The following is a 13,893-nucleotide window of genomic DNA, read 5'->3' as shown; positions in this document are numbered from 1 at the left end:
GCTGTGCTAAGATAGTCTGTTACCTTCTAGTAAAAGTTTCAGCCCATGAACAGTGCTCAGGGGAGACCCAAAAGCCAGTCTCATCAGCATCTGCGCATGGAATGGGAAGGAGACAATCTTGTATTTGGGTTAGGCTGCAGAATTTTCAAGCTGCCTTTTATGTCATGGAAATGCAGGGATATCATTTCTGGGAAAGGGAAAATAACATTATGTAAAAAAAATTGTAGTTCCTGTGTTATCAATGTCATTTACTAATTGATTCTATCATAAAAACAGGCAGAGAAGGACGAAAGGAGAGAAAGGGAAGGAAAAGAAAAAGGGAGGAGAGGAAAGAGATAGAGAAGGAAGGAAGGAGAGGAGGAAAGGAGAAAAGAGAAGAAATGAAAGAGGTAGAGAAGGAAGGAAGGAGAGAAGGAAAGAAGAGGGAAGGAAGGAAGGAAAGAAGGAGCGAAGGAAGGAGAGAAAGGAAATGAAAAGAAAAGGGAGGAAGGAAAGAGGTAGAGAAGGAAGGAAGGAAAGAAAGAGGAAAAGAAAAGGGGGCAAGGAAAGAAAGGGGTAGAGAAGGAAGGGAGGAGAGAAGGAAAGAAGAGGGAAGGAAGGAAAGAAGGAGCAAAGGAAGAAGGGAAAGAGGTAGACAAGGAAGAAAGAGAAAGGGAAGGAAAAGGAAAAGGGAGGAAGGAAAGAGGAAGGAAGGAGGGAGCGAAGGAAGAAGGGAGCGAAGGAAGAAGGGAAAGAGGTAGAGGAGGAAAAAAGAAGAGAAAGGGAAGGAAAAGAAAAAAGGGAGGAAAGAAAGAGGTAGAGAAGGAAGGAAGGAGAGAAAGAGGAAAAGGGGGGAAGGAAAAAAGGGGTAGAGAAGGAAGGAAGGAGAGAAGGAAAGAGAAAAGGACAGGAAGGAAAGAGGAAGTGAAGGAAGAAGGGAAAGAGGTAGATGAAGAAAGAGAAAGGGAAGAAAAAGAAAAAAGGAGGAAGGAAAGAGGTAGAGAAGGAAGGAAGGAAAGAGGGAGTGAAGGAAGGAGGGAAAGGAGAGAAAGAGGGAGCGAAGGAAGAAGGGAAAGGGGTAGAGAAGGAAGAAAGGAAAGAAAGGTAAGGAAAAGAAAAAAGGGAAGAAGGAAATAGGTAGAGAAGGAAGGAAGGAAGGTAGGAAGGAAGGAAGGGAGAGAAAGAGGGAGGAAAGGTTGGCCACAGCAACGGGTGGCGGGTACAGTTAGTATACTTTTAAAGGAAAGAATCTTGTAAAAACTGGTGGGATTTTTGTTTTCCTTTCACAAAAAAGTCCCATCTCTGTGCAAAGAAATCCCTCTGTCATATGGCACGGGAAGGCAGGGGGTCTCCTCTCGGAATCGCGGTAGTCCAAAGCCACCTCGGGATGGTGGTGTGCTGTTCCTTGGCTCTTGTCCAAGAATACTTTATCTAACGGCAAACAGCAGAACGAGTGTAACTATGGCAGGAGGAGTTGGCGGAGTGTAAGTCAACTCCCAAGCTGTGTAAGTCAACTGTAATGATTCCAAATACACTTTTCATATTTAAAGTGTACTTAACGGGATTGGCCACCTGTCAAATCCGAGTGCCCAGGTCATATGCTTTCCTTCATAATAGGCTCCCGTTAATAGAGTTTTTATTATTTAGACTTGGCAGGCGTACGCACTTTTATTGAGTGAACTTCCTGCTAAGTTTCTGAGCAGAGCAATGGCTGCTTTGCAACGTAATTGCTCTATATGTTGATAATATCTTTTATGTATTGTCGAAGGCTTTCATGGCCGGAATCACTGGGTTGTTGTAGGTTTTTTCGGGCTATATGGCCATGGTCTAGAAGTATTCTCTCCTGACGTTTCGTCTGCATCTATGGCAAGCATCCTCAGAGGTAGTGAGGTCTGTTGGAACTAGGAAAATTGGGTTTATATATCTGTGGAATGACCTGTTGGGTTTTTTTCCTTTCACAAAAAAGTCGCATCTATGTGCAAAGAAATTACTCTGTCATATGGCATGGGAATCACGGTAGTTTTTTCAGGCTATATGGCCATGGTCTAGAGGCATTCTCTCCTGACGTTTTGCCTGCATCTATGGCAAGTATCCTCAGAGGTAGTGAGGTCTGCTGGAACTAGGGGAAAGGGTTTACATATCTGTGGAATGACCAGGGTGGGACAACAGAGAAAAAAAAGAGAACAGAGAGAAAAAAATAGAGAGGAAACAAACAAGGACATCTAATCAGCTCTCAACAAAAGATTGCTCTAGGCACTGTCAGGCCATTATATGCTAATCAAGGTGGTCAGTTGAAACATTCACACCTAGCTCCAACAGATAAGAGTCCTTTGTCCCACCCTGGTCTTTCCACAGATATATAAACCCTTTTTCCTAGTTCCAACAGACCTCACTACCTCTGAGGATGCTTGCCATAGATGCAGGCGAAACGTCAGGAGAGAATGCCTCTAGAACATGGCCATATAGCCCGAAAAAACCTACAACAACCCAGTGATTCCAGCCATGAAAGCCTTCGACAATACAGGCCATAAAATGCTAATCAAGGTGGTCAGTTGAGACATTCACACCTGGCTCCAGCAGACAAGAGTCCTTTGTCTCACCCTGGTCATTCCACAGATATATAAACCCTTGTTTTCTAGTTCCAACAGACCTCACTACCTCTGAGGGTGCTTGCCATAGATGCAGGTGAAACGTCAGGAGAAAATGCCTCTAGACCATATCCATATAGCCCGAAAAAACCTACAACACACTGACTTTTCTTAGCTGTAAGGTGTGTGTGTGTGGGGGGGGGGGGATGCTTAAAAAACTCTAAAATTACAACAGCACAATAACAGAGGGAAAACAATCAGGGACATCTAATCACCCCTCAACAAAAGTTTGCTCCAGGCACTGTCAGGCCATTATATGCTAATCAAGGAGGTCAGTTGAAACATTCACACCTAGCTCCAGCAGAGAAGAGTCCTTTGTCTCACTCTGGTCATTCCACAGATATATAAACCCTTTTTCCTAGTTCCAACAGACCTCACTACGTCTGAGGATGCTTGCCATAGATGCAGGCGAAACATCAGGAGAGAATGCCTCTAGAACATGGCCATATAGCTCGAAAAAACCTACAACAATCCAGTGATTCCAGCCATGAAAGCCTTCGACAATACAGGCCATAAAATGCTAATCAAGGTGGACAGTTGAGACATTCACACCACACTCCAGCAGACAAGAGTCCTTTGTCCCACTCTGGTCATTCCACAGATATATAAACCCCTTTTTCCTAGTTCCCACAGACCTCACTACCTCTGAGGATGCTTGCCATAGATGCAGGCGAAACGTCAGGAGAGAATGCCTCCAAAACATGACCATATAGCCTGAAAAACCCCACAACACCACACTGACTTTTCTTAGCTGTAAGGTGTGTGTGTGTGTGTGGGGGGGATGCTTAAAAAACTCTAAAATTACAACAGCACAACAACAGAGGGAAAACAATCAGGGACATCTAATCACCTCTCAACAAAAGTCTGCTCCAGGCACTGGAGGTGGTCAGTTGAAACATTCACCTCTAGCTCCAGCAGACAAGAGTCCTTTGTCCCACCCTGGTCATTCCACAGATATATAAACCCATTTTTCCTAGTTCCAACAGACCTCACGACCTCAGAGGATGCTTGCCATAGATGCAGGCGAAACGTCAGGTGAGAATGCCTCTAGAACATGGCCATATAGCCCGAAAAAACCTACAACAACCCAGTGATTCCGGCCATGAAAGTCTTCGATGATACAGGCCATTATATGCTAATCAAGGTGGTCAGTTGAGACATTCACACCACACTCCAGCAGACAAGAGTCCTTTGTCCCACCCTGGACGTTATTCCACAGATATATAAACCCTTTTTCCTAGTTCCAACAGACCTCACTACCTCTGAGGATGCTTGCCATAGATGCAGGCGAAACGTCAGGTGAGAATGCCTCTAGAACATGACCATATAGCCTGAAAAACCCCACAACACCACACTGACTTTTCTTAGCTGTAAGGTGTGTGTGTGGGGGGGGGGAGGAGGGGGGATGCCTAAAAAACTCTAAAATTACAACAGCACAGCAACAGAGGGAAAACAACCAGGGACATCTAATTACCTCTCAACAAAAGTTTGCTCCAGGCACTGTCAGGTCATTATGCTAATCAAGGAGGTCAGTTGAAACATTCCCATCTAGCTCCAGCAGACAAGAGTCCTTTGTCCCACCCTGGTCATTCTACAGATATATAAACCCATTTTTCCTACTTCCAACAGACCTCACTAACTCTGAGGATGCTTGCCATAGATGCAGGCAAAACGTCAGGAGAGAATGCCTCCAGACCATGGCCATATAGCCCGAAAAAACCTACAACAATCCAGTGATTCCAGCCATGAAAGCCTTCGACAATACAGGCCATAAAATGCTAATCAAGGTGGTCAGTTGAGACATTCACACCACACTCCAGCAGACAAGAGTCCTTTGTCCCACCCTGGACGTTATTCCACAGATATATAAACCCTTTTTCCTAGTTCCAACAGACCTCACTACCTCTGAGGATGCTTGCCATAGATGCAGGCGAAACGTCAGGTGAGAATGCCTCTAGAACATGGCCATATAGCCCGAAAAAACCCACAACAATCCAGTGATTCCAGCCATGAAAGCCTTCGACAATACAGGCCATAAAATGCTAATCAAGGTGGTCAGTTGAGACGTTCACATCACACTCCAGCAGACAAGAGTCCTTTGTCCCACTCTGGTTATTCCACAGATATATAAACCCTTTTTCCTAGTTCCAACAGACCTCACGACCTCAGAGGATGCTTGCCATAGATGCAGGCGAAACGTCAGGTGAGAATGCCTCTAGAACATGGCCATATAGCCCGAAAAAACCTACAACAACCCAGTGATTCCGGCCATGAAAGTCTTCGACGATACAGGCCATTATATGCTAATCAAGGTGGTCAGTTGAGACATTCACACCACACTCCAGCAGACAAGAGTCCTTTGTCCCACCCTGGACGTTATTCCACAGATATATAAACCCTTTTTCCTAGTTCCAACATACCTCACAACCTCTGAGGATGCTTGTCGTAGATGCAGGCGAAATGTCAGGAGAGAATGCCCGAAAAAACCTACAACAACCCAATATCTTTTATTGTCATTGTTTTGCATTGTTTTTAATAAAAGAACCGGAATAATAACGAGACATTGGAGAAAATGATACCTTCTTCGTCCCCCTTTCCTCCTCCTTTCATCAGAAAATTTACCCCAAATACGCATTTTATGGCGAGTATTAAAAAAAAGAAAGGTTTCATTCCAAAAGTGCCTAATTTAAATCTGTTTATACAATGAACCAGCTAATGATCTTTCGTGTTGAAAGGTGTAATGCTTTTATACTGTTCCTTTCTTCTTCCTTTTTGTAAAAAGAAAAAAATGAATAAAATCATCGGAAAACGGAGGAAAGTTTCATTGTTTGGATTAGGATGAGTTTCTCCCAACTATCTTTTATCAACAGATGGCAAGTAGCGCATGAAAAAAAAATAATTAAAGAAAAATAAAATGAAAAGAAATCCAGAATGAATTAAAGCGTTTCTTTACGTTCTGCTTTTTCTTTCTTTCTTTTCTTTTTTTTCGGTGGAGACTTTTTTTTAAAATGGTGAATTGCCATATTATCTGTTACATCAGTTTACAATGAGGCTCCTATCAGACATAAAACAGATTTATAATATCATTAAAAGACAATATCAAAGAATGAATAAGCAATTCAATAAAATTACAATAACGCAAAGATAAAATGAAAGCCCTTTTCAATAACAGTTTTATGCAAGAACGTTTTTGCAGACAAATAGGTGTTTATAGATCTTTTAAATGCACATTTGTTATATGGTTCCTAATAGAGCCACAGGGGTTAATTTTCTTTCTTTTCATTCATTCTTTCCTTCTTTCCTTCTTTCTTTCCTTTGTCCTTTGTGAGTAGTTAAAAAGCCAGCTGCAAAACTCTTCCAAAAAATAATAATTGGGGAGTATTTTTGTTTCATATTTTGAGAAACAAGAGCGTTTGCCATGCTAAGTTATAACAGAAGTGGATTTAAGTGCAGAAGAGTTATGTCTAAAAGGTAGAATGGGAGGAAAGGTTTAAAAGAGGAGTGGAAGAATCATAGAATCATAAAGTTGGAAGAGACCCCACGTGCAAGTGCAAAGAAACCAGGATGGATGTCCAAAGAACTTCTAACTATTCTAAGACACAAAAGAGACATGCCCAAGAAGTGGAAAAAGGGAGAAATCACCAAAGAAGAATGTCCTTTGACCAGTAGCTGGCCCCTTGGAGTGCCTCTGGTGTTGCTGCAAGAAGGTCCTCCATTGTGCATGTGGCAGGGCTCAGGTTGCATTGTAGTAAGTGGTCTGTGGTTTGCTCTACTTTGCACTCACATGTCGTGGACTCCACTTTGTGGCCCCATTTCTTAAGGTTGGCCCTGCATCTCATGATGCCAGTCAGGAATTTAGAATCATAAAGTTGGAAGAGACCTCCTGGGCCATCCAGTCCAACCCCATTCTGCCAAGAAACAGGAAAATTGCATTCAAAGCACCCCCGACAGATGGCCAACCAGCCTCTGTTTAAAAGCTTACAAAAAAGGAGTCTCCACCACACTCTGGGGCAGAGAGTTCCACTGCTGAACAGCTCTCACAGTCAGGAAGTTAGAATCCTAGAGTTGGAAAAGACCCCCATGGGCCATCCAGTCCAACCCCATTCTGCCAAGAAGCAGGAAAATTGCATTCAAAGCACCCCCGACAGATGGCCATTCAGCCTCTGTTTAAAAGCTTCCAAAGAAGGAGCCTCCACCACACTCCAGAGCAGAGAGTTCCACTGCTGAATGGCTCTCACATTAGGAGATTCCTAATGTTCAGATGGAATCTCCTTTCTTGTAGTTTGAAGCCATTGTTCTGCATCCTCAGGGCTTCCAATCGGCATTAATTCAATGCCTCAATATATACATAATGAAAACAAACAGTCAATAATTATAAATAGTTAAAACATTGAAATAATACAATTAAAATCTACTAAGATTTACCACAATGGTGGCCATTATTAGCTGAAAACTGTGGTTGGATGCTCCATCAAACTTATCCATAATCCATTTCCAAGCCATTGTCAACATTGTTATGGTGATTGTCCGCTTAATTACCCGAAGGCCTGGTCCCACATCCACATTTTTAACTTTTTTCTAAAGGTGAGGAGGGATGTAGATGACCTAATTTCCCGAAGGAGTGAGTTCCACAGGCGGGTGGCCACCACTGAGAAGGCCCTGTCTCTCATCCCCGCCAAGCGTGTTTGCGACAGAGGCGGGGTCGAGAGCAGGGCCTCCCTAGAAGATCTTAAACTCCGAGGTGGGACATAGAAGGAGATACATTCGGACAGGTACGCTGGACCGGAGCCGAATAGGGTTTTATAGGTCAAGACAAGCACTTTGAATTGTGCTCGGAATTGGATCGGCAGCCAGTGGAGCTGACATAACAGAGGGGTGGTATGCTCCCTGTATGAAGCCTCCCACAAGGATGGTAAAACATCAAACATCTGGGTATCCCCTGGGCAACATCCTTGCAGATGGCCAATTTGCTCACACCGGAAGCAACTTGCAGTTTCTCAAGTCACTCCTGACACGAAAAACAAAATTGGCATCCATATACCTCAAATCACCTTTATAATAATAATAATAAACCTTTATTTATATGCCGCTAACATCTCCCGAAGGACTCGGTGTGGCTTACAAGAGGCCGAGGCCAGATACAATAGTAAAACAGTAGCATAACAAATACAACAATAAATAAACTCATAAAACAAAGCAATAAACATTAAACAATAACATTAAACATTAAACGAATCACTTTCAAAGTGATGGTACTCACCTTTAAGACCTTGCATAGTCTGGAGCCGATGTACCTGAGGGACCACCTCTCCCCCTCCCAACCCCAGAGATCCCTCCGTTCTGAGGACCAAGATCTGTTGGAAATTCCCAGTGTCAAGACCTTGTGTCTAACAGCAACCAGGCGCAGAGCCTTCACAGCAGTGGCACCATCGCTCTGGAATACTCTGCCACCTGAAGTCCGTGCCTTGCGGGACTTACCAGCTTTCAACAGGGCTTTGATCTTTGATATTGTTGTTTTTAAATTGTTAAATTGCTTTTAAATTGTGTTAGATTTTAGCCATTCTTGTAAGCCGCTTCGAGGTGGGATTGTGAGCAGGGCCTCTCCAGATAGAATCATAGAATCATAGAATCAAAGAGTCGGGAGAGACCTCATGGGCCATCCAGTCCAACCCCATTCTGCCAAGAAGCATGAATCACCCCTGACAGATGGCCATCCAGCCTCTGTTTAAAAGCTTCCAAAGAAGGAGCCTCCACCACACTCTGGGGCAGAGAATTCCACTGCTGAACGGCTCTCACAGTCAGGAAGTTCTTCCTCATGTTCAGATGGAATATCCTCTCTTGTAGTTTGAAGCCATTGTTCCATTGTGTCCAAGTCTCCAGGGAAGCAGAAAGGAAGCTTGCTCCCTCCTCCTCCCTGTGGCTTCCTCTCACATATTTATACATGGTTATCATGTCTCCTCTCAGCCTTCTCTTCTTCAGGCTAAACATGCCCAGCTCCTTAAGCCGCTCCTCATAGGGCTTGTTCTCCAGATCTTTTATCATTTTAGTCGCCCTCCTCTGGACACATTCCAGCTTGTCAATATCTCTCTTGAATTGTGGTGCCCAGAACTGGACACAATATTCCAGGTGTGGTCTCACCAAAGCGGAATAGAGCATGGGGAGTATGACTTCCCTAGACCTAGACACTAGGCTCCTCTTGATGCAGGCCAAAATCCCATTGGCTTTTTTTGCCGCCACATCACATTCCTGGCTCATGTTTAACTTGTTGTCCACGAGGACTCCAAGATCTTTTTCAAACGTACTCCTCTCGAGCCAGGCATTGTCCCCCATTCTGTATCTTTGCATTTTGTTTTTCCTGCCAAAGTGGAGTCTCTTGCATTTGTCACTGTTTTTTTTAAACCCCCCCCCCCCATCAAAGAGATCGTGTGGGTTCATATACAGAGATGCAGTCACGCTGGTAGGCGGGTCCCAAACCATTTAGGGCTTTGTAGGTGAGCACCTGCACCTTGAATTGGGACCGGAATATGAACGGCAGCCAATGGAGCTCCTTGAACAGGAGGGTTGGCCTCTCCCTGAAAGGAGCGCCAGTTAACAACCTGGCCGTTGCCCGTTGGACCAGTTGGAATTTCCGGGCCATTTTCAAGGGCAGCCCCACGTAGAGTGCATTACAGTAGTCCAATCTGGAGGTGACTAAGGCATGGAGCACCCTGGCCAGATCCTTCTGCCTTCCTTTGTTACAATCGTTCCTAGTTTTCTTCCAACCTCCTATTTCTGCCAGTAGAGAGTAGCAAGGGGCTAATGTTCCTTCAATAGGATAACATACAGTTAAGGATGGCAACAAGGGGGGAAAATTGGAATCAGGCTGAGAATGTTCAGTTGCGGAAATAATGGAGGAATAAAAGATGGGAAAGCAAGAGGCTGCCTTTCTCTCTTTCTCTCTTTCTCTGACATGGCCTTAGCCTTCCATTTTGGGTTTCTTCTCCCCTAAATATTCCAGCTGGAAATCAAAAGTGTGTGCATGCATATGTGTGTTTGTGTTTTTTCTGCTCTCAGCTCCTTATTTCCGTTTTGTGTTCCAGAAATTCTAAGCAGACGCCAAAGCGGCTGCTGCAAATAGCACTATTTCCATCGCCGGGGCTGTTTGATTGCAAGTGTCTTGATTGCATCATTAGTTCTGAAGTGCTGTGCTCGGTGAAACAAACCAGCATCTTGGACATTAAAGTGGTATCCTGGTGTTTATGAAAAGAGGCCTCATATACACCACTTCATCTTGCAAACCTGTCTCTCCCCCCCTCCCCCCCCCCAATGGATTCGTACAGCATTAGGTAAACAATTACACAAGATGACTTTACTGGTACTTTCGTCCTTCTTTAATTCAGGCTCGCGAGCATTCGGGCGTTAGTGCCGCATAAAGCATAATGGAGTTTTGCATGGGTTCCCTTCCACAGACATCCCCCCCCCCCCCAAATCCCAAACACCGCCTTTTTTGTTTTGTTTTTGCAAAAGATGCTCCCATAAGCTTTTCTAACAAGAAGAATCAAGAAGAGGATTGTGGAAGGCTTTCATGGCTGGAATCACGGAGTTGTTGTAGGTTTTTGGGCTATATGGCCATGTTCTAGAAGCATTCTCTCCTGATGTTTCACCTCCATCTATTGCAAGCATCCTCAGAGGTTGCTTTCCATAGATGCAGGCGAAACGTCAGGGGAGAATGCTTCTAGAACATGGCCATATATCCCGAAAAACCTACAACAACCCAATCAAGAAAAGGCTTGAGATATTGGAGGTCAAAATGTCCCTTTTGTATCAAAGCTTGCAATGTGGCTGTCACTCTGATCAGTAAATAAATGAGCAAACAAACAAGCAACTATATAAAATATTTATTTAGTAATAGTAATTTTATTGGGTTTTTGTAGGTTTTTCCAGGCTACATGGCCATGTTCTGGAGGCATTCTCTCCTGACGTTTCACCTGCATCTATGGCAAGCATCCACAGAGGTAGCAAGCTCCCTCCAACAGACAAGAGCTCTTTCTCCCACCCTGGACATCATTCCACAGATATATAAACCATTTGTCTTAGTTCCAACAGACCTCACTATCTCTGAGGATGCTTGCCATAGATGCAGGCGAAACGTCAGGAGAGAATGCCTCTAGACCATGGCCATACAGCCCGAAAAAACCTACATCAACCCAATCTGTCCTTGTTTATCTCGCGTTTATCTTGCCTGAGTTTTTAATCTTGTTTTACCCAGTTTTCTTTTATCCATTACATGTCGCTCACCCATGTTATTGTGATTGTGTTTATTGTAATTTTATATTGCTATGTTGTCTTTTGTTTTATGTAATTGCGTTATTATTGTTTATTATTTGCGTTTTCGGTTTTATTTTATGTAATTGTTGTTTTGGGCTTGGCCTCATGTAAGGTGAAAAGCTACAGGTTCTTTCATTTATATCTATGTAACTTTTATGGAGGTATGTTTTAGTGTGTGTATTTGTAGTGTTTTGCTCTGTTTATGTATTTTAACTGTTTTGTAACTCTTCTCAAGCCATGAGGAGAGGCGGATAAGAAAATAATAATAATAATGCAATGTATTGTCGGAGGCTTTCATGGCCGAAATCACTGGGTTGTTGTGGGTTTTTCCGGGCTATATGGCCATGTTCTGGAGACAATTTTTCTCTTGACGTTTCGCCTGCATCTATGGCAAGCATCCTCAGAGGTTGTGAGGTCCCTCCAACAGACAAGAGCTCTTTCTCCCACCCTGGACATCATTCCACAGATATATAAACCCAATTTTCCTAGTTTCTAACAGATCTCACAACGTATTGTCGAAACCTACAACAAATGGGTTGTGGTAGGTTTTTCGGGCTATATGGCCATGTTCTAGAAGCATTCTCTCCTGATGTTTCATCTGTATCTGTAGCAAGCATCCTCAGAGGTTGTGAGGTCTTGTCAAATCACAGAGTTGGGACCTCACAACATCAGAGGGTGCTTGCCATAGATTCAGGTGAAATGTCAGGAGAGAATGCCTCTAGAACATGGCAATACAGCCCAAAAAAACCTACAACAATCCAGACTTCACAACTTCTGAGGATGCCTTGCACAGATGAAGGCAAAATGTCAGGAGAGAATGCTTCTGGAACATGGCCAAACAGCCTGAAAAACATTCAACAACCCAGATCTCAAAACCTCTGAGGGTGCTTGCCATAGATGCAGGCAAAACATCAGGAGAGAATGCCTCTAAAAAATGGCCATATAGCCCAAAAAAACCTACAATAACCCAGTGATTCCAGCCATGAAAGCCTTTGACAGTAATTTTATTTATTAGCCTTTAGGTAATATCACAATATCAAACAAAACAACAAGGCTTGACAAGACTTGACTGCACTCTATGTAGTAAGTTAAAATAAGACACTTATAACAATCTATATAAATAAAAATGTTTGTGGAATTAACAGAACTCAGAAACCACTGGGGGAATTGACCCAAATTTGGACACAAGACACCTAACCACCCAATGTCTGTCCTTCAATAATAAAAACACTGAAAAGCACAACAGAAGGGACTTAAAAAGCCCCCAAAAGCTAAATGACAGAAAAAAGGAAGAAAAAGGGAGGGAGGGAAGGGGAGAAAAAAAAAAGAAAAGAAAGAGGGAGCGAAAGAAAGAAAGAAAGAAAGAAAGAAAGAAAGAAAGAAAGAAAGAAAGAAGGAAGGAAAGAGTGAAGGAGGGAAGGAAAGAGGTAGAGAAGAAAGAAAGGAGAGAAAGAGGGAGGGAAAGAAAAAGGGGGAAGGAAGGAAAGTTAGAGAAGGGAAAAAAGGGGAAAGAAGGAAGGAAAGTGGGAGTGAAGGAAGGGGGGAAGATGTTGAGAAAGAGGGAGGGAAGGAAAGAAGGAAAGAGAAGAAAGAAAAGAGAGACAGAAGAGAAAAAGGGGGAAGGAAGGAAAGAGATAGAGAAGGAAGGAAGAAGGAAAGATGGGAAGGAAGGAAGGAAAGAGGGAGGCAAGGAAGGAGGGAAAGAAGGAGACAGAGAGGGAATGTTGGTTACAGCAACGCGTGGCGGGTACAGCTAGTCTATATAAATAAAAATGTAATGTTCGATTGTGGGATTAAAATAATTCAAAAACCACTGGGTGAACTGACACCAAATTTGGACACAAGACACCTCTCAGGCCAACGAGTGACCACCAGTCATAAAAACACTGAAAAACACAGCAGGAAGGATGTAAAAAGCCAAAAAAGAAAAAAAAATACAACACATGCACAAAACCACATAAACTATTTATATACAAACACATATACATGTACACGTATACACAAATATATACACACACATCTACACACAAAACACATATACACAAATTGGGCCACAGCAACGCGTGGCAGGGTATGGCTAGTCTATATAAATAAAAATGTAATGTTCGTTTGTGGGATTAACAGAACTTAAAAACCACTGGGAGATTTGACACCAAATTTGGACACAAGACACCTCTCAGGCCAACGAGTGACGGTCACTCTTAAAACACTGAAAAACACAGCAGAAGAGACATAAAAAGCCCCAAACAAAATATTATAATACATGCACAAAACTACACAAACACACATATACACAAATATATGCAGAAATATGTATACACACAAAGCATATATCCACAAATTGGGCCACAGCAACGCCTGGCAGGGAACGGCTAGTCTATATAAATAAAAATGTAATGTTCGTTTGTGATATTAACGTAGCTCAAAAACCACTGGACGAATTAACATCAAATTTGGACACAAGACACCTCTCAGGCCAATGAATGGCCATCACTCATAAAAACACTGAAAACCACAGCAGAAGGGACTTAAAAAGCCAAAAAAGTAAATAAAATAAAAATACATTACAACATATGCGCATAACCACATAAATACACCTATACACAAATATATATACACACATACACACACACACAAAACACATATAGACAGACTGGGTCACAGCAATGCATGGCAGGGGATGGCTAGCACAGTAAATAAATATAAGATTTGATAAAACTGAGTATGTACATCATATTTCCTTACCCTGATCAGCCCCACATATGTGGTTCTCAGATGTATTGTTTTGCTTAAATACAGAGCTGTTTTATATGTTATTTTTGTGTCTTGGCCACACATAAAATGTGTTATTCTGAAGTAAGATTCCCAATACTTTGTCCATTTGATATATGGACCAAGGTAGCAGTCTCTCACCTTCTGATACAATTTGCAATCGAATAATATGTGTGCTAGATCCTCA

At 42.8% G+C, this 13,893-nt stretch overlaps 1 protein-coding gene across 1 annotated transcript in view; it reads left to right on the top strand.

Moving 5' to 3' along the window:
- The window catches only part of TSHZ3 (teashirt zinc finger homeobox 3), a 206,181-nt gene that overhangs the window by 129,683 nt on the left and 62,605 nt on the right, over positions 1-13,893 (top strand). The gene's annotated exons all lie outside the window — the stretch shown is intronic.

The sequence above is a fragment of the Anolis sagrei genome, chromosome 8, assembly GCF_037176765.1.
Source record: "Anolis sagrei isolate rAnoSag1 chromosome 8, rAnoSag1.mat, whole genome shotgun sequence".
NCBI lineage: Eukaryota > Metazoa > Chordata > Lepidosauria > Squamata > Dactyloidae > Anolis > Anolis sagrei.
This window is presented reverse-complemented; position numbering and strand designations above follow the sequence as displayed.